We start from the raw sequence: 22,790 nt of genomic DNA, 5'->3' as shown, positions 1-22,790 counted from the left end.
TCGACACGGCTCACAGTGCTATCTCTCATGTGACGTCACATATACAGAATAGGATCAAGGCCTGCTCCAGGCAGGTTCCGACGATGCAACCGCTTCGCCTAAACCTGCCTCCAGAGGTCAGGAACTTACTCACACAGAAGCACAGAGCCACTAGACTTTACGATAGGTATCCGTCAGAATAGGCGCCACCTCCGCTACCTACAGCGGGTGGTACGGGAACGTATCGCGGAACTCCGCGGCGAACGTTGGGACCGCTTGCTCGGCAACCTTAAGCCATCACATGTGGCTTTCTGGAAGCTGCTTCGCGCGTTCAAACAGGAGCCGCCCACTGTCATGCCTCCTTTGGACAGACCGGGACTGCAGCCGCCGCTCGATGACGATGAGAAGGCTGAATGCCTCGCCGATAGTCTCGAGAGTCAGTGCTCTCCAAATGCAGCAGCCGACCCGACACAAGTTGACGAAGTTGATCGTGAAGTTGAACGTCGCTCCGCTCTGAGCCCTTCAGGCGATGTAATAAAACCCACCTCTTACGAAGAGGTGAAGCTAATAGCGCGTTCCCAGAACAATGGAAGGATTCCATTGTTATCGGTATCCCAAAACCCAATAAACCTAAAGCGAATCCGAGTAGCTATAGGCCTATTAGCTTAATTAACTCGATCGGGAAACTTTACGAAAGATTAATTCTCGCGCGTCTTAATCATTACATCGCGGAGCTCAACCTGATACCCGACATACAGTTCGGATTCAGAACCGCTCACTCGTGTCCCCAGCAGGCTCACCGACTCACCGAGTACATTCTCGTACGGCGTCAACTTCACGCTACCACGGCAGCCGTGTTTTTCGATGTCGCGAAGGCATTCGACAAGGTATGGCAATTCAAGCTGTATCAACTGGGAGTGCCAGACAGGCTCTTGCGCATCATACGAGCCTACCTTACTGATCGCTCCTTCCGATATCGAGTAGAGGGCACCCTATCCTCACCTAGACCCATCAGGTCTGGCGTGCCACAGGGTTCAGTCCTCTCTCCCACTCTTTTCTCGCTCTTCACGAGCGACATTCCCTAGTTTCCGAGTGTCCAGCTCGCTCAGTACGCTGACGATACGGCACTCTACTTTGGCTCCGCTCTATTGAACCGCTCAACCTTGAGCAGGAACATTAAAGTGCTTCAAGCCGCCGTCGATGAACTAGGCAACTGGTTCAAAAAATGGCGGATTGAAGTGAACCCCACCAAGAGTGCAGCGGTACTCTTCGGTAACGCGAACAGCATCCGCGCTACAAAACGACCGATCGACGTCATTAAATTGTATGAAACACCCATACCGTGGGTGAAGGATGACAAATACTTAGGAGTCACGTTCAACAGCAATATGAACTTCAAGAAACATATTGATACGGTATGCAATAGAGCCCGATTTGTCCTCAGTCGCCTTTATCCACTTGTGTGTGGGCGAAGCAAACTTCCGCTCAAACACAAAGTGATGCTGTACAAAACCATCGTACGGCCCATACTGTCATACGCAAGCGTCGTTTTCGCGCACACCCGACTGAGCTACTTGCGTCGTTTGCAAGTAGTTCAAAATAAATTCACGCGCATGGCAACCGGAGCCCCGTGGTTCATCCGAAACGTTGACCTTCACCACGACCTAGAGCTTCCGACCATAGCTCAACACTTTAAAGAGATCTCGCGACGCTTCTTTGACAAGGCGCCTAACCATCCCAACATATTGGTTAGGAAGGCATGCGGGTACACCCCCCTTCACCATAGTCTCAACCCAATAAGACGTCCCAGACACGTAACGGTAGACCCGGATGACGACATCACCATCGCGAACGCGACACCCACACAAACACCGACACAGACACACCGCCTTCGCAGGCGTAGGCGCGGTCAACCACCGCAAACCACTGGCACTCGTCACTCTGACGATGGTCAGCGGCCCGCACCCTAGATACACCACACATTGTTTTGATACCCAACGAGACGCTAGTCCTCGTCCTGTAATCGTTTCACTACACTCACTCACACACGGACTGACTGACGGACTGACATACAACACTTACACAATCACAAACACACTCCACAAACAGACACAAACACAAACATACATGCACACAAACATTTACTACTTACATACATACAAACATACATACATACAATCATAAACACATACATACACACTTACATACATTACACAAAACATCACCACACTCGCCGGCGAGTGTGTTCTTATCACCTTTTCATCTTTCATCTTCATTTTCATTCTCTCTCCTTCCCACAAGCACACAGCCGGTCTGAGGTTCGAGTCTCCTTAGGAGACGCCCCGCGACTGTTGTTGCGTAGTCTTTGCGGCCTCCACGGCCCACGTCCTACTTCGCTGTGAAAGCCAGGGCTGCTAACAGCACAGAGGAGGTTTTAGTCGGTATGGGGTGTCCGCCTACGCGGACACTCGAGTCCGACATATTACGCCCCGCTCCGGGGCGTAAATACGTAACCATATTTCCTCCTCTCAAAAAAAAAAAAGCTCTAACTGAACTTTTTGAAAATGGAAAAGTAGTAGATGTTATATGTCTATCAGAAACATTCGTGAATGCAGAAAACAGATCTAATATTAAGTTGAATGGATATACAATGGTATCTGCTTTTTGTAGACTTAAGCAAAAGCGTGGTGGGGTCTGCATTCTAGTCAGAGACTATATTGAGGCTGTAAAATTTGATGTCATGGATGAGCTATGTGTAGAATATTCTTTCGAATGTTGTGTTTTAAGAATACCAAAGCACAAATTAATTGTAATATGTCTATTCAGGACGCCGAATTCGAACGTTGCTGAAGTTTTGAATAAGCTTGCTTTACTTTTACACAAATTAAGATATTGGGAGACCAGTAATATTGTGATTGTTGGTGATTTTAATATCGACACTATAAAAAATACTAAAACGAATCTGGAGTTTACTAATTTATTGCTAAATTATAATTTTTTTAAACATATTAATGAACCTACTCGGCAAAAATCCTGTATTGACCTCTTTGTTAGTAATATAGAAAATGCCACAGGGGAGATTCGTCAGTTAGGCCTGTCGGAACATGACACAGCACAATTCTTAGTAGTACCGACAAAAATAAATAATTCAACACCTTCGTATAAGTTAATTTTCAAAAGAGATTTATGTAATCAAAACTTAAACAAATTTAAGGACTGTATAAAAAGTCTTAACTAGATAGACGTGTATGACGCCCAGAAATTGGACGAATCTTTTGATGAATTTTACAATACATTTACGTTTTCCTCTTCTTAAGTATAAAATTAATATTTCAAATTCAAAAATAAAATGGTTGTCCAAAGGAATAAAAAAATCATGTGCAACAAAAAGAAAATTAAGGTATCAATATTATAAGAATAAAATACCTGCCAACAAAAACAAATTTAATAATTATTCAAAGATTCTCAACAAGTTTATAGACCTAGCTCAGAGAAGTAGTAACAACAAATATATACCTTACTCGAAAAATAAATGCAAAGCGTCGTGGAATGTGATTAAAAATAAAACTAACTCTAATGTAGGAATTATCGATGAAATTAATTATGAAAATAAAATTATAAATAATCCAACTCAGATTGCTACTATTTTTAATAATTATTTTATAAATATAGTCATACAAAGTCAAAGTCAAAATGTAAAAAATAAAAAACCTATATATAAATTAAAACATAACAATTCAAATATTTTCTTAATGCCAACTGATGAAATGGAGATAATAACCGTTATTAAGTCACTTAATAATTCAAATTCCACGGGCTGCGATGAAATAGCAACAAAGGTAATGAAGGAATGTGCAAAGGAACTAGCTCCAGTCCTAGCCTACTTAATAAATCTATCTTTTGAAGAAGGTAAGTTCCCATCAAATTTAAAAAAGTCAAAAGTAACACCTTTACTCAAAGCCGGTGATAAAAAGGATGTTAACAACTATCAACCAATCACACTCATTCCTGTTATCTCAAAAATGTTTGAAAAGATACTGCACAAGCGATTAACATCTTTTTTAACAAAACATAATATCATTTTGGAGGAACAAAATGGTTTCCAAAAAGGAAAATCAATAACTTTAGCGTGTTTTTCGCTAGTAAAAGAAATATCGGAATGCATGGACACACAAATTCCAGTAACATCAGTATTTTTTGATATGAGCAAAGCTTTTGACAATGTTCGTCATGAAAAACTATTAGATAAATGCGCTCAATATGGTATTCGAGGTCTAGCAAATGACTGGCTTAAAAGTTATCTTTCAAACCGTACTCAATACGTTGAAATTGCTAAATTAAATAATAAACAAGAAGTAATACCTTATCGATCAGAACTTAGACTTAAAACAAAAGGTATACCACAAGGAAGTATATTGGGTCCACTTCTATTCATAATCTACATAAACGACTTACCTAGCATTACTACTAATAACTGTACTCTTTTTGCTGATGACATCTCTATTGTAATTAAATGTAACAATGAATTGACATATGATATAGAAATTAATAAAACAATAAAGGACACAATTGAATGGCTTACTGAAAATAACCTGACTGTAAATATAAAAAAACAATGTATATGCAGTTGTTTGCGCCGTTATTGTTCGCATTCAATAGCATATAGCGCCATCTGGGGGGCTGATGTACAATCCGAGCAATTGGCATCACCCTGGTCTTCGCATCGGGCGCTGAACGACTCTCTGGCCGCTTACAACGCGACACTTACCGATTGACCTTGTTCGAGTGGACACCGCTGACCACGTACGCGCCGCGTTACGCATTCGAGCATCATTGTCGCACGTGGTTTTTTATACTACTTTTTTCGCATTATCGTAGTGCCAAGTGAAGTGCTTGTCTGAGGAAAGGGCTGACCAGTATCAGGTGAGTACTTCAGCCACTTGGCGTTTTATGTTTATTGATTGTGAACAGGCCAAACTAGATTACCCGCAACCTCACTTAACCTGGACATCTAGCATTACACCGCACCCCATTTTGACTCCCTCGCATCATCATTAATTTTTGATCCATTCGACCCGGATAGAACCAGCAGCTTTTGCTATTTAATTTGCTTTTATTTTTGCTTACCTAACTTAGAATCGATTCGCAATTTACACCTATTTCCAACCTTCGCATTGTGTTAATATATTTAGCTATTTACTTTAGTTTATTATATAAATATTTGTTCAATAATAAACACGTTACTCATTAATTTCGCATAATCTAACAGTATCATAACGAAACACATACATTTCATAAAAAAACATTACAAGTTTACAACACATTTTCAATATGGTGCTTGAAACAAAAATCAAACTTGTAGTTGGTAAGAAACAGGCAATATTTTCGCATATAAATGAACTGTATAGTACTGCAAAAAAGATTTCTATCTATACAAATACGCGAAGTTCACAAGAAATTGTGGCCACGTCGGCGAATATTGAGAAATTATATAGCGAATTTAACGATCTATGTGACCAACATAACGCTTTATTATTGGAACAAAACCCAAAATTTGAATTGAATTTTAACAATTGGACCGCATTTCAAACATTATTTTCTGTTGTACAGCAAACTCGGAATGAGTTATTACAATCTCGTCGTCATCAAGTTGAACCGGATAAATCTAATTCGGTTAATAATGATTGCCGCCTACCACCACTTGACTTGGTTAGTTTTTCAGGACAACCCGAAAGCTGGCCTCTCTTTTATCACAGTTTTAGCACAAACGTTCATAATAATAAGCAACTCAATGATTCGCAACGAGAGCAATATTTGGTAGTCAAGCTAAGTGGAACCGCGCTTAACATTTTTGCAGGTATCATGCCTAATGAACACAACTATTCGACAATATGGCAGTCGTTAGTTGATAAATACCAAGACAAGCGAGCATTTGGTACTATATATTTAAATAACATACTCGACATTAGGTATGCATCTGAGACCCCCTCCCACTTCAATAGTTTTGTTGAAAAGTTTCATGCGTCTATGTCCGCATTAAAACAATTAGAAATTTCAGATTTAACAGATTTTATTTTTCTTCATCTCGCGCTTAAGAAATTAGATACAAATTTAGTACAACGCTTTGAATCATCCATTAAAAAAGATATTCCAGCGAGTGCCGACTTAGTTGATTTCATAAGATACCACGTTAAGGTTCTAGAACGAACAACCAACACCAGTCGACCAAATAATATATCGAACGTTCAAAGATCTCGCGGAACCGTTTCTAAACCATCGCATAATTCTCATACCTTTGCAATAATACACAATGACAACAACACTTGCAATTTATGTAAAACCGCAAAACATTCTCATATATATCAATGCCCGGATTTTATAAAACTATTAGTTAATGAACGCTTCAATTATATTAAAAATAATAAGTTATGTATTAATTGTTTAAGTTCAAAACATATGGCGATTAATTGTAATTCAAAAAATACTTACAAGCAGTGTAATAAGAAGCACCACTCATTAATCCATTTTGTTAACAAAAAACCGGTTCCGCAACCGCTGTTACATACGGAACATCACACAGCTGTAGGCTCGTCCAGTACAGCTGAGCGGCCGCATGAGGATGGTGCGCAGTCGCTCTGCATGCATTCGGCTAATAGTAACGTCGCATTACGTCATTTGCATAGCTTTGACACTTTATCTATTTTACCAACCGCGCAAGTATATGTTGTGACTGGTGGTCGAAAAAGTACTATAAGGTGCTTAATTGATAGCGCCTCGCAAAATAATATTATCACGCGCGCTTCTTGCATTAGATTAAATTTAGATGTTAAACCTCTCATAAATTCATCGATTAAGACATTAGGGTCTATTTCCACTCCTATTAAAGGTTACGTTTCGCTTACAATACAGTCACGTGTTTCAGACGCTCAATACAATTTAATTCTTTTAGTTGTAGATAATATAACTGAACCGTTACTGGCGCACACGATTGACAAGTCGACTGTACATTATTTCGAACATTTATCGCTCGCTGATGAATCTTGGAACGCGCCCGGAAATATAGACGCCATTCTCGGTGCTCAGATGTTCGCTTTTATATTATTGGGCGGAAAAGTTATACCACCACCGCTCGGTCGCTCTGCTCACTCGTCCAGTGTCATTTGCTCAGCACCCCACGCGCTTGAAACAACGCTTGGCTATATTGTTATGGGGGAAATACCTTCCACTCATTCTAACGATATAGTCTGGTCCTTCGGCCCTTTAGTAAATAATTTAAATAACATTTTAGTAAATTTTTGGCAGCTGGAGCAAGCGCCTTCTGTTAATAATATAAGTCCTGAAAATAAGGAATGTGAGCAGATTTTTAAATCAATGGTCGCAAGAAGTTCTTGTGGTCGCTATATCGTTTCGCTTCCTTTTAAGAGCGATCCTAAGTTATTAGGTAATTCTTTTATTTACGCTTAACGTCGTTTGACCGCGTTGGAACGAAGATTCCATGCGTTTCCCGCTTTACGTAAAGCCTACAATGAAGTTATTGTAGATTATATTGAAAATGGATACTTATCAGAAATTCCCTATTCTTTAAACGCTATATCTGACGGCTACTTTATTCCGCATCACGCTATTTTTCGGCCAGATAAATCGACAACAAAAACTCGCATAGTTTTAGACGCAAGTGCTAAAACCGATTCTGGCGTATCGCTTAATGACTTATTGCATATTGGGCCTAACTTGCAGGCAGATTTATTTACACTTCTTTTAAGGTTTCGTTATTTTAAAATCGCTTTAAACGCAGATATAAAACAAATGTATTTAAGAATTTTTTGTCAGAAAATGATCGTAAATATCAAAAAATTTTATACCGCTTCGCTGATAACGAACCAAATCGCATTTTTCAATTTAATTCAGTGGCTTTTGGCCTTCGCTCTAATCCGTACTTAGCTATGCGGACTGTACGACAGCTCGCAGAGGATGAACGTGAACACTTTCCTCTCGCTGCTGAAGTTGCTACACAGGAACTATTCATGGACGATCTGACCACCTCAGTACACTCTGTTGACGACGGTATACGCTTTGCGGACGAGTTACGCGCGTTATTCAAATCCGGAGGATTTAATTTTGTAAAGTGGGCAAGTAACTCGCACGTTCTTCTCACACACTTACCGGAGTCACACCGCGCGTCGATTGAGTTCAGCGATGACAATAGTAATTTAAAGGTGTTAGGCTTGAAGTGGATACCTACTACCGATACCTTCACGTTTACTATATCCTCAACATCTGTAGGCAGTACTAAACGGGCGATACTTTCAACTATTGTTGCACCTGTCATATTATACTCAAAACTTTTGATACAAGAACTTTGGCTTGCAAAAGTAGAATGGGATCAGGAACAACCGGAAACTATAACCGAACGTTTTATTAAATTTAAAAATGAATTATCATTATTGGCTAACTTGCAAATACCACGCCACTTAGGTGTCGCAGCTGGCTGTACTGTGCGCATGCTCGCCTTTGGGGACGCTAGTAGCAAAGCATACGGCTGCGTATTATTTTTGCATGTAACACATCCAAATCATGAAGTTTCCATACATTTTGTTTGCGCCAAATCAAAGGTGGCTCCTCTTAAAACAATTACTTTAGCAAGGCTTGAATTATGTGCCGCATTGCTTGCATCTGAGCTTGTGAAACAAGTGCATTCTGCATTACATGACCGCTATTCTATAGACGAAATCAATGTTTTCTCTGACTCCACAATCGCATTGTCTTGGATTCATTCATCTCCACATCGGTGGCAAGTATTTGTTGCCAACCGAGTCAGTAAAATACAAGATATTCTTTCGCCTGAACGCTTTTTTCACATAGATGGGTCACAAAATCCAAGTGATTGCCTATCAAGAGGTTTATTACCCTCTCAATTAATAAATCACCCGCTTTGGTGGTATGGTCCTCCATGGATGCGCCGTCCGACAACGGACTGGCCTATAGTGCCATTTGAACCATCACGTATTGATGGTATAGTTCCCGAGTTTAAAAGTACAGTTACTCTGACTGCTACAGTTAATAATAACAATTCGCCGGTTCTGGAATTATCGCATAGAATTTCTTCTTGGAAAAAATTGTTACGCATCATTGTTTATATACTTCATTTTATGAAAAAACTACCACAACACGTCAACAGTTGTCATGTTATGAAGAATTTTTGACTTTACTAGTGCAAATTGAATGTCTCTTAAATTCGCGCCCACTCTGCTTAATATCGGATGAACCACATACTATTCTAACTCCCGCACATTTTTTAAACACGACACCTTTACAGTCTCTGCCCACATATGAAATGGACGAATCTATGAGTCTCTCGAACAGAAAGAGACTCTTAGATAGTTTAGTTCATAGTTATTGGAAACGGTGGCATGTAGATTATCTACACACATTGCAACATAGACAAAAATGGAACACTCCAGATAGACCAATTCAGCCAGGTACCCTTGTTCTCATTCACCAAGATAATACACCACCATTGCGCTGGCCTACGGGTATTATTGAACAAGTATTCCCCGGAAAAGACGGAGTTGTTCGCGTTGCATTAGTACGCACTGCTACTGGAACTTTTAAGCGTCCAGTAGTTAAGTTGTGTCCGCTTCCATCACAATAATTTTTTTTCAGTAACTATTACATTTATTAATAACATAGATTCTTAAGCATTTTTTTTGTATTCGCATTTAATTTAACGCATCACCGCATCTCATATTATATATTACGCACCGCATTTTTAAATATTAGTATGTTCATGCCAAATTTTCTGATCATAACCCTCTCCTACTTTCTTACACCTTTTCCTTACCCGCGTTTTTCCTTTGAAAATCCCATGGATTTCCAAGCCGGGGAGTATGTTTGCGCCGTTGTTGTTCGCATTCAATAGCATATAGCGCCATCTGGGGGGCTGATGTACAATCCGAGCAATTGGCATCACCCTGGTCTTCGCATCGGGCGCTGAACGACTCTCTGGCCGCTTACAACGCGACACTTACCGATTGACCTTGTTCGAGTGGACACCGCTGACCACGCACGCGCCGCGTTACGCATTCGAGCATCATTGTCGCACGTGGTTTTTTATACTACTTTTTTCGCATCATCGTAGTGCCAAGTGAAGTGCTTGTCTGAGGAAAGGGCTGACCAGTATCAGGTGAGTACTTCAGCCACTTGGCGTTTTATGTTTATTGATTGTCAACAGGCCAAACTAGATTACCCGCAACCTCACTTAACCTGGACATCTAGCATTACACCGCACCCCATTTTGACTCCCTCGCATCATCAGCAGTATTATAATAAGAATGGGAAAGGAAAAGATATTAATGTTAATTATCATAATGAGAATATAAAAGAAGCACAACTTGTAAATTTTCTTGGAATTTCTTTAGACAGCAACTTGTCCTACAAGTCACATGTTGACAAAATTAGCAAAAAAATTAACCAACATGTATTTGTCCTCAAACGCGTATCAAAAACAATAGGTGAAAAAACAGTGCTAATGGCGTATCATGCATTGGTGGTTTCAGCTTTAAGATATGGATTGGTCATATGGAGCAACTCGGTGAGCATAGGGCATTTATTTATTGGACAGAAGAAGTGTATCAGGGCGGTTTGTGGAGCCGGCCCCCTAGATTCTTGTCGACCGCTATTTAAAAAATTGAAAATTCTATCGCTGCCATGCCTATACATTTATGAAATAAGCCTATTTGTTCAAAAACATATGTGTGATATCTATACAAAAAAAAGCCAGAAGGTTTTAAACACAAGGTATCCAAATAAATTCATAATGCCCTTCTGTAGAACTGCATCTTTTAGTAGAAATTGTTACAGCATGTCTGTGAAAATATATAATAAATTGCCCAATGAATTGAAAGATTTACTGTTCAAAGTTTTTAAAAGAAGACTGCATCAGTAGTTAACAAATAAGTGCTTCTATAGTTTAAATGAATTTTTCAATACAAAATGAATTAGTCTATTTGATAATAATATATGTAAATTAATATACTTTTATGACATTGAATTTGTTAATATTATAATATTACATAGGTACTAAATGAATTATTAAGTTATTTACGTCTCATATTATAATATCTAAAAATTTCATTTTATAAATATTATTGATATCATTGTGAAATCCGACATGTTTCGGTATAACAGTACGAGTAGTGTTTAGACAATTTTGTAACATATTTTGCATATCAATTGACGAAACATAATTGATTATCCATTGTATTGTTAACATCTTAAGTACAATGTTTCCTGCAAATAAAATTTCATTTCATTTCATTTCATTTCAATTGTAAGTTTACCATCGACGCTATCCACACAATACGAGTCCTTATGGAGAATAAACAAGATCTATATATGGTCTTCATAGATTTAGAAAAGGCCTTCAACCGCGTCCCCTGAGATCTCATTTGGCAGTCCTTGCGAGCTCAGAACGTACCAGAATGGCTCGTACAACTGGTGATGGACATTTTTTTTTTATTAATTTTTAAATTAAATAAGTACACTTTTAACTTATTAATATATCTTGCCAAACTTCAACAGTTTGTTGGCAAGTTAATGCGCTTAAAAAACATTTAATTATGTGTACATACTTAACTACTACGTACTATAATCTAAACTATTAGGACTTACAACTAAACATTATTAGAATTATTCAAATTAGACAAAAGAAAACATTTACTAAATCTATTGTTGTATCTTGTTATTGTTGAATAACATTGAACAACATTCAGTGAGAGTTATTCAATGCTATTCAACAGCGCATTTTTCATCTTAAATTTAACTGCATTTTTATTTAGTTTGGGAACACTATCTCGTTGTATCTCGTTGTATATGACTGGCACCACATATTCATTCAATCTTTTGCCGTAGTAATTTTTAATCTTTGGAACCATTAACTTTCCCTCCCTCACGCTTCTGGAGTTATATTTATTTTTTATAGGAACTTTCAGACTATCGTTAAAATAAAAATCTATTGCTATTTGGAATTTGGTTTTTAAATCAACAGGTAGTATTTTAGTTAGTGAATATAGTTTTCGATAATCACCTTTACAATTATTTTTATCTTTTTTGCTTACCAAATATTTTATAAATCTGGTTTGCAAGATATATACCTCTTTAGTATATGTATTGTAGGTACGACCATACACACCAACAGCGTAGTTGATAAGCGAATCAACTAGCGCATAGTACACAGTGCGAAGTGTTTGTTTATTATTTACGTACCTTAGCTGATAATATTTGCTTAAAATAGCTCTCAATTTTATGCATAGCGCGTCAATATGTAATTTTAAATTATAGTTCTTATCAATAACTAATCCTAAATATTTGTATTTTTCTACGTATTCTATTGCGGAACAGTTACAATTTGCTTTATTTCGGTGTACAGAGAAATGAAAACTAAGGTGCGCAGCCCCGCCGGTCTGAGTGACCAATTTGACGTGGAAGTCGGCGTGCATCAAGGTTCAGCTCTCAGCCCATTACTCTTTAACTTAGTGATGAGCCACATTACAGCAGACTTTCAGAAAAAGCCCCCATGGAACATCTTGTACGCAGATGACATAGCGCTCATTAGTGAAGACGCGGAGGAGCTACAGACCACACTAGAACAATGGCGCAGTGCTTTGGAAAATGCTGGACTGAGAGTTAGCAGACAGAAGACTGTGTATATGCACTGTAGCTTCTCCAACTCAACACATGGCACCATACAACTCAAGAAAACCCCACTCAAAAGGGTAGAGTTCTTTAAATACCTTGGCTCTATCCTGACGAGCGACGGCACCATAGAGCTCGACGTCTCCAACCGCATTAACACTGGCTGGATGAAATGGAGGGAGCTAACAGGTGTGCTGTGTGACTCTAAAATGCCCATACCAATAAAAGGCAAAGTCTACAAAACTGCCGTAAGACCAGCACTAATGTACGGCTCGGAATGCTGGCCGCTCAAAAAGCAGCAGGAACACAGGATGCATGTCGCCGAGATGAAAATGCTCAGATGGTCTGGTGGCGTCACTCACTTGAACAAAGTGAGGAATGAGCACATTCGCGGCACCTTTAGAGTTTGGCCAATCCCAGAAAAGCTGTTGGAGACTAGATTGAGGTGGTATGGGCATGTCATGAGGCGCCCAAAAGATCATATGACCAAGAGAGTGCTTGATATTAACACCGGACCAAGAGGACGCGGAAGACCCCGATTAACATGGAAATCAGTAATAGACAAAGATCTACAAAAAACCCAAATAGATCCGCAGACGACCCAGGACAGAACGTCCTGGCGAAGACTGATTAGGAGAGCCGACCCCAACTAAAATGGGATAGTTGCTAGGATAAAGAAGAGGAGAGTGTAGTTTCCCACTAAGGCAGCACAATCCTGGTGTTTCTACGGAAAACTTGCAAACAACGTCCATTGACCCAATGTGAACTCTAGTATTCAAGTGGTAATCAGTACTGCAATCGTATCGAAACGCTGCTCTCGATTCAAATCAATACTTCATAAATTTCTTCTTGTGAGTCGAAAATTATCTAGTTGTTGATCTCTGAGGTTTACTGGCTGCCTCGCTTTGCTCTTGTGATTCAGAAAAAAACACAACGTCGAGCCCATACTAACGCGGTGCTTTTTACCTACAATTTCTTGTTCTTCGTCCATCCAATTCGCAATGTTTCGAATCCTAGTTGCATTACGTCTATGTAAGATGGCACAATAAGCTAATAGAAACTCGAAACAAACACACTCACCCAATGACATTCTATGCATCTTATGTATAGAATGTTAAATTAGGTCATTGCACCCACCAGTAAACTTGAATAACATGACGTACACTGTCAGTTGTATTTTATTACTCATGTAGCGTGAAACTAACAAAAAACTTCATTGAATTCTTTCTATTCTCGAGATGTCATGAAAATGTCAATCCATACAAAATGTATGAGAAAATAAATGTTTTTATAATAATATTTTTTTTTGTGATTTTTTCGATATTTTATTACTTATTGTCCTATTCCGGACTAAGAGAAACCTAAAAAATCAAACAACAAAAAAAATGGTCTAGCCGTTCTTGAGTTATAAATGGTATAACTAACACGACTTTTTTTTTATATACAGGCTGTCCCAAAGTTATGGGACATGAAGGGAAAGTACCTTAAATATCGAAGATAAGCTATTTTACTGAAAGAAGACTTTATGTTATTTTTAAAAGTTAGTTATTCTGCATTCAAAGATTTTCTAAAAATTACTTGCCTCGTATGGGAATCGAACCGACTTAAATGTAAAAAATGAACACCCCTACTCTTGTGATGCCACTCGAAAGAATGGCCAAAAACTAATAACTCTTCTTAAGTAACATAGTATTTTAAAAGTTGAAGAAAATGTTTGAATGCAGAATTACTAAATTTTAAAAATAACAAAAAGTCTTCTTTCAGTAAAATAGCCTATCTTCGATATTTAAGGTACTTTCCCTTCATGTCCCATAACTTTGGGACATCCTGTATATAGATATAAAAGAGATTTCCACCGGTAATTTCCTCATCACGAAATCTCAGAACTTACAAAGCCTACAAACTTGGAATTTGGAAGGTAAGTTCTTTCTAGGACATAGGTGTCAGCTAAGAAACGGATTTGCGAAACTCCTCCACTAAGGGGGTGAAGTGGGAGGGCGTAGAAGGTTGTATGAAAGTCGTATATTTTGAAGTTAAAGACGTAAAAATCGAAATTTAGGTTACTCGCTATAAATAATGAAATCTGTACCTATCGTTATTTTGGGAAATCTCCCCTTAAGGGTGGTTAAATAGGGGATGAAATTTAGTATGGGAAAGTTTTGATTATTATTAAATTGAAGTTTGGTTGGTCTTTTTAGGGAGTAGTAGGTATCTGCTAAGAACATATTTTACGAAAACTCTCCTAAGGGGGTGAAATTGGGTTTGGATTATTGGATGAAAGTCTTATGAAGTTCGACCGTAGTGGTATTTTTTGTATAGGTACCTATATAATTAAAGTAAAAGTAAGTAGTAAATATTGTTACACTTAGTCATTTAGCTTTAAAATAGGGATTGCTTGATGAAGTCAAGACGGCTCATTCTGCTTTCAAATTACCTTTGAACCTGAACACGTGCTACGAGATGCCAAAATTATTGTATGGGATGAGTATACTATGGCCCATAAGAAATGCATTGAAACTCTAAATAGGACTCTCCAAGATATAAGGAATTGTAGCCGACTTATGGGATTTGGATTCACGGTACTATTGGCTGGTGACTTCAGACAGACGTTGCCTGTTGTCTCACGAGGGTCAAGGGCAGATGAAGAAAAGGGTTGCCTTAAGTCACCAGTTCTATGCCCTAAAGTTAATATTTTGTCCTTAAAAGTAGATATGGGTGTCTATCGTCAACATGATTCAAAGACGGAGTAGTTCTCCAATTTGTTGCTCACATTGGTGATGGAAACGTTTTGGAGGAGGGATGTAAAATAAACATTTCCAGTAATCTTGGTCATGTTGTTAGAGATCTGACTAGCTTAGCGGACAGAATCTACCCCTATATTGTTCAATCTGGAGTAAATTGCGCTGCATGGCTGAGAAAGAGGTATTCTTTCTCCAAGAAACGACTCAGATAACAGTATTAACCATTTTTAGTTAGTTCAAATAAAATATGACGCTTTTGACACTGTATTGGACGTCGATGAATCTGTGCATTATCCTATAGAGTTTCTGCACACTCTTGAGCCACCAGGAATACCACCTCACATCCTACACCTCAAAGTTGACGCTCCAATTATTTTAATGTGCAATCTAAGCCCTCCATAACTTTGCAATGGAACCAGACTTCAGGTCAAGACCTTGCATAAACATGTGATCGAAGCCAACAGTCTTTATCCCTAGGATTCCCTGGATATTCAAATTCAAATATTTTTATTCAAAATAGGATGAGACATCACTTATTGAAATTCAAAAACTACCACCCATTCCTAAACGAATGTCTCAGACCTGAGAAAAATAAGTGCAACAAACTCAGCGGGCTTTTTTCATCGAAAAAATATGTTTACAAAGTAATATTGTACAATTAAACTTATTATTTAATAGCCTGAGGGCGGTCGCTCCATTCTCAATCTGTGGTATAATTAAGAAAGTAATTTATGTTTACCACACAAACGTGTATTAACAATTCTTTTGAATAACGTAATACTTTTGTTTTGAACATTTTCTGGGATCTTGTTATAAAAGCATACACCGCCCCACAAAAGACTTACTAACTCGACTTAGCCGAGTAGTAGGCATTATAAGTTTATGTCTGTTTCTGGTGTTAACATTATGGTTATGTTAGTTTCTAGCAAATTCACTTACGTGCCTATGAACATACATTACATTATCAAGAATATATTGAGAAGCAACAGTCAAGATGTTAATTTCGGCAACGTTGCCCCATAGCAATATACCATACGACATAATACTATGGAAATAACTAAAGTATAACAGTCGCGCCGTATCTATGTCAGTTAATTGTCTTAATAACTTTTTAATCAGAAGATCGAGCGCAGTTCCTTTTATGCCATAGTGACATAGCTTCCTGTCCAGCGATTAATGTTGAATACAATCAAAGCGTTAGATAAATCACAGAAGTCAGGATTAATACAATTATTAAAGACTATTGCAAGATATGGTGCTACGATATCAATTATTGAAATTATTATTTTAACAGAAATGCCCCATATATCAGCAGTTTTTTCATGTCTAGAAATTTAAAAGTTGTAATTATTTCTCCAGGGCTAACAAAACTAAAATTGAAACTTTGTTGATATTCTCTAACATTTTCCAGGAGAAGTGAATCAGCAACACTGGTGGAGGAGACAAGAGTGTTGTGATAGAAACTGGAATCTCAGAAATAAAATCTCAAAAGCAATAGCAACTTCCTGCTGAGATTGAATTATACTATTGTTTATTGATAGATTATATTCAATGTTGCGGTCTATGAATCTGGCAGATTCCCAGTTAATAACATTCCAAGTCATCTTTATTTTCGGAAATTATGCGCGGACGAAGTCGCAGGCATCTGCTAGTATAATATAATAAAGAAAAAAATTGTTAGTAGTACCTTATTAATTTCGTCACTAAACATAAGTCTATTGATGTGTAAATTCATCTCAGCAACTTGCTTATTATCACGATCATTTTAAAATTACGTAATTATGAAATAAGTAATATATACCTAGATGTACAACCTCAGTATTTTAATATGATTTAGATTGAATATTGTGCAAGTGTTCAACATATTCACTGATATGTCTTTTAACCAATTTAAAAAAAAATCGAGGAATGTCTTATTTTTTTAAATATTATTACTTGAAGATAAAAATATAAACCCTTGAGTTCTTGAAGAGCAAATTTGGAGAAATTCTTTTGAAAACTATAATATTATATGGTTTTCTTTTGTTTAAATAGTTTTAATGTTCTGTTTGTTTTCCAAATAAAGTAAATAAAACTAATTCATAGGTGGTCCCATGGTCATCACGCCCTCACATCATTTCTTCGGGTTCCCTGGTCAGAATCTGACGATGGAAACCCGAAGAAATCGAGGTAGCTCTTCATTACCAGTGGGAGGCTCCTTGGTACAGGATATCGGCTAGACTATGGGTACCACAACGGCGCCGATTTCTGCCGTGAAGTACTAATGTATAAGCATTACTGTGTTTCGGTCTGAAGGGCGGCGTAGCTAGTAAAATTACTGGGCAAATTAGACGTCTTATGTCTGCGCAATTGTAGTTTGAATTATTGGGTTTTTCAATAATCCTAAGCGGCACTGCATTGTAACGGGCAGGGCGTATCAATTACCATGAACTGAACTTCCTGCTCGTCTCGTCCCTTATTTTCATAAGGGAATTTCATTCTTATAACCATAAGCTAGTAGCTGATGGTTTACTAACTCTTCACTTGATATTTCTTACTCAGTTTTATTTTATTTGGTACCTGATCTTGACGGAAAAGTGAATGACTAAAAAGACTCACTGTTAAATTATGCAATCCTCTAGTTTGTGGAGTTTTTTTTTTTATAATATTGACACACTTTTACACAAATTATCTTGACCAACGATATATTTAATACAATATACTTACTTATATACTTACAACATACATGACTCGGAAACAAACATCCATATTCATCATATAAATCATTGCACCTACCGGGATTCGCACGCGGGACCTCTAGCTTAGTATCTAGGGTCACTAACCATTCGACTACATCAGTCGTCGAGTTGATCTTCGAAGCTCTATAGCCGTTGGAAACCGGTATTCAAAACAGTTAGTGAACAAATTAATTAAAAATAAACAAAAACATTTAATTAATTCAGAACTTTATCCCGTCCTACCACAATTAAATACCAAATATGTGGGTAGTTTGACATATATTGGTCCAATATCGGATAAAATAGCTAAAATATTTAGGAAAAACAATATTAATGTGTCCTTCCGAACGAATCACAATGTCAGTCGAATATGTAATGGCAAAGATCGATTAAATAATTCCGAAAAATCCGGCGTTTATAAATTAAGTGGTGACACTTGTAACGGGGTATATATAGGTCAAACAGGTCGAAATTTCGAAATTAGATTAAAGGAACATATTGCCACATTTAGGAATAATCATCCCGAAAAATCACACTTCGCGAAACATTTAATTGATACAGGTCACTCACTCGGAAACAACAATAATTTTAATATTTTACATACATGCGAAAAAGGATTTCGCTTAAATGTGTTAGAGCAATTAGAAATAATAAAACACAAAAATAACATGTTAACATTGTTGAATGAACAAACAAATTTAGTCCCATCACCTTTGTTACGTGTCTCTTCGGGGGGTAATACGTCACCACAGCCGACCAATCACAGCGTGTCATATAATGCGTCGGCTCATTTGATTCAGGCTCTTGCCAGATTTTGGCGAGACAACACGTCCTGAGGATGCCTCGTGTAGAGGCGAAACACGTGTCGAATTGTTTTAAAAACAAATATTGGCGGAATTAACACTAAAGAACACTTAAATCATTTGTATAATTATGGATTTCCGCAAAGTAACGCCTAATTCAATAAATATATTATAATACTACAAGTACGGAATCTCACTCCGCGAAATCATTTAAGGAAAAAGGGAATCTTGCGGTCATACAATAAGGTGTAATTTAGATCGCACGGCGCTACTAACCGCCATTCTTATTCACCTGGAAGTTGCTTCTCTTTCTATAGCGTGACTCTTACCTCTTCTGACGACATTAGATTTGACTTCTTTACCTAAAACTGTATCTACCTAGTAAGAGGTAATTTTTTAAAAATAGCTGAGTTTTTTCTATAATATAAATAGGTATGTAACCATAATTTTAAAGCAATATTCATTCGTTGTTAAACCTACATTAGTTGCAGATAGTAATAGTCAAACCTACTTGTAGAAAATAATAGGCTACTATCATTGAATTTGAATTTGCTTAATTTGTGTTTCTCCATTTTTAAAATATCGTTCGGATCGGTGAAGTAGGTGACAAGAAATCTCACGCGTGCTTCACTGCTCGCTGTTAGTCCCTACTAGCTGGCCTACTGTGCAGAGGCCGCCGCACCTACTTACGATATATATACCAACACAGGGAGTGAAACAGGCCTGTCCACGGCAAGTCATAATAATATTGTGAACTGTATAACATTATGACTATATTAGTTATGTGTCTATATATTATTTGTATTAACTATTTTACAATCATTTATAGTATCGGCAATCGACTCCATTCTAAATTTATAGCACTGTTGTAAACATAACAATATACTCATATTATACTTATTAATTATAATTATTTTATCACAGTCTCTCTATCTATTTGTTCTGCAATTATAGGCATATTGGAAAAAACCATTCTATAAATAAATAACAACGTCGTGGTCATCTGCCATTCAGCCACAATTACTTTAAGTATGTTTATTTTATAAGTACCTCCTTTGTTCTTGTAGTTCTGTGTTTACATTTGCTTTATGCCCCTTTAGTTCGTAATGTTACACTGCGTGAGATGTTCGATAAGTGTTAATTTAATTGTTGTTGAAATGTTATGGGCTAAATAGTTTTCTTCACATATTTATTACAAGTGTTTACACTTAACATTTTCTAGTAATCCTTATAAAAGCTGTGTGCATAATAATTACTTATGAAACACGAAGACTACACTGACTGAAGAAGGTATAATTTTTTGATTGATAATATTATTCAAAAACAATTATATTTACGAGAGCAAGTATTAGGTAGTTGTTGACATCAGATCCGTCGGTCGTCGTTAATGTTCAAATTTTTAAGTAAATCAAGGGCTGTTGAAGATGTAAAACAATATTTAACCTTCTTACTGCGATTTTCAAATTGTCTACTGAAATTCTTATGCGGATTAACAGGTCAATATGACCTAGGTACAAGGTATAGCTACTGGTTTGGCTTTGGATCAGCTGACGAGTTGCTATTCTATTAGGAAACTTAAGCATGATGATTCGTGCAAATTACTAGAGCATCAATTCCGATTAATTCGGATGGAATTATTGGTCTAAGCTTTTTCTCTCTCATTCGCTTCGTGGGTCAGATCGTCATTGACCCTGTATAGTAAAGGAATGGCAAGCTGACAGAATATCTTCAGATAATCTTGGCAAGTCACAGGAACACATGAGGTCCCGAAACAAGGTATCCAAGTGTCTTGCCTATTCGGCCAATGTGCTTCGATTTCATCTCAACAATAACCTCTTTGGAAGATCTCTGAGCGATCATTTTAATGTTTTTTAAGTTCACCAATGCTTGCATCTTTGTGCCATTTGACCTATCCAGCCATACATCAATTTGAGCCATCCAAACTAGTTTAACGACGCAACGGCACTACATCAGCAACGAAGTCAGCAACGGCATCTAGATCATCCGGAAATCTGCCCACAGGTAGGTTGCAAAAAAGGACCTGTAGTGTCATTCGTGACGACAACCTAAAAAGGACTATCTTCGCATCTTTTATTAGTTTTATAAGTAGGGTTACAACAACAATAACCGCAAATATCTACCGGAACTTTTGAATTATTTGTAACTATAACAAACCAATTCACGGACTATGTTCCCAATATTCAGTCTTTAACCGGTTGTGGCCTACTTGAGATAAAAATCGTAACTATCGTTGGCTTTTCTGTCCCAATAAACTTATCGACGGTAACTCACCCTATCCGTTCACGCTGTCTGTCAATGGGACTATGTATAGCTTACCAGCGATAGAAGGATGTATGGAAATTGCAATTCACGTGTCCCAATATAAGGCGATAGGAATGACTTATCGAGTACGTTGGCACAGCTTCAGATTATTGACATGTAATTACTGAGAGTAATATATCTCTATCTGTAGATAGTATATTAGGAACAGCCATTGAACAACTAAAATCAACAAATTTTAAATAAATACTTGTATAATGAAACAAAATATCTTTGTCAATGATTCCCGCACAAACACATTAAGAATTGATATAATGTAAATTACATTCGACAGAACTGAATACTAGATAATGGTATATCATTAGCGGACTGGCCTGTAATTCGAAGATAACTATGTGAGCTTTGTTAATGAATAATAGAGTTGAATCAGGCTGCAAAATAGTAAATAGCCCGCGCATTAAATTATTTTAACTTAAAAAATAATTTTAATTAATTTGCTCATCGAGTATTTTTATCACCTCAAAAGTCATTAATTACATCCATCATATTTACACTTTAATCAAAAATTTTATTTTCATCATCATCATCGGTCTTGCTGCAGCGAACCGAGCAGGCCTCGCAGTAAATTATTTAAACGAGCAACCAGTATTTTCATTTTCTTGCAAGTTATTAATTTCATTCATCACATTAACATTTTGTTTAAAAACTACATGTTCATGGTATTTCCCCAAATCACCACTCAATATTTTTTGAAATATGTCGTAGGATTGCTCAAAAGTTTAAATAAGTTTCGTGTAAACTGGACAGCCGGCCGTAAGCTACATTATGTTCAATTACTCCAGATTACATACTCTATCGCGCTTTCTATACTTCTAAGGTAAGTACGTTTATTGAGCTGTCTACACACTGGTTTCTGGTATAAAATTAGGTCAATGTGTAGGTCAATATTAAATTAGATGGGTCGAAACTGAAAAATTTTGAATAGGTACTGCAATCTTGGTTCCACTCCGACACTTAAATGTCATCAATGGAAAAACTAAGTTTTCTCAAACATCACGGAGCATGATTATGCAAGACCAGTTATTTCACTATTTTTTTTAATCTTCAGTTTTACTCATTAAAACGCCTAGATGTACCTAATATACTAACCTTTGCGTTAAGAAAGAAAAAAGTATTTCTAAGACGACGCGTCAAGGCAATTAAAATACAGAATAGAATTATTTTAGACCGACCGATGTGGTCGTTGAACTATTTCAATGGTAGTTTACGCACTAGATCCGGCTTCCGTCATCCGATTTCTTTTTCGAAATGGTTCTACGACTACTACGGGCAGTATTTTCACGGATACGGATCGGATTCGGATCGGACGTAGTGCGAAAGTGCTCTAAGATCTATAGAGCGTACTTAGCCTTCACTCAGACTTTACTTACGTGAAACTTAGCTGAGTGCTAGCTTAGCATAATTCTCTAATTTCATTTTTATACTTATTTGACAGCTGAAATTGTAGTGAGCTTAACACTGGCCTCTTCTATATAGTGGTATATACCACTGGACTGGCGGGTGTCAAAGTGCTTTTG

At 37.4% G+C, this 22,790-nt stretch overlaps 1 protein-coding gene across 2 annotated transcripts in view; it reads left to right on the top strand.

Moving 5' to 3' along the window:
• The first annotated feature begins 4,769 nt into the window (after window positions 1-4,769).
• Window positions 4,770-22,790, top strand: part of LOC126966731 (luciferin 4-monooxygenase-like) — a 59,309-nt gene continuing 41,288 nt past the window's right edge. Inside the window, exon 1 of one of the 2 annotated variants that reach the window (XM_050811009.1) lies at window positions 4,770-4,902. The gene's annotated coding sequence lies outside the window, so the exon portion shown is untranslated. Of the gene's footprint in view, window positions 4,903-9,902; window positions 10,163-22,790 lie in introns of those variants that run through there. The other variant, XM_050811000.1, reaches the window with a different exon arrangement.

The sequence above is a fragment of the Leptidea sinapis genome, chromosome 1 (genome assembly GCF_905404315.1).
Source record: "Leptidea sinapis chromosome 1, ilLepSina1.1, whole genome shotgun sequence".
NCBI lineage: Eukaryota > Metazoa > Arthropoda > Insecta > Lepidoptera > Pieridae > Leptidea > Leptidea sinapis.
This window is presented reverse-complemented; position numbering and strand designations above follow the sequence as displayed.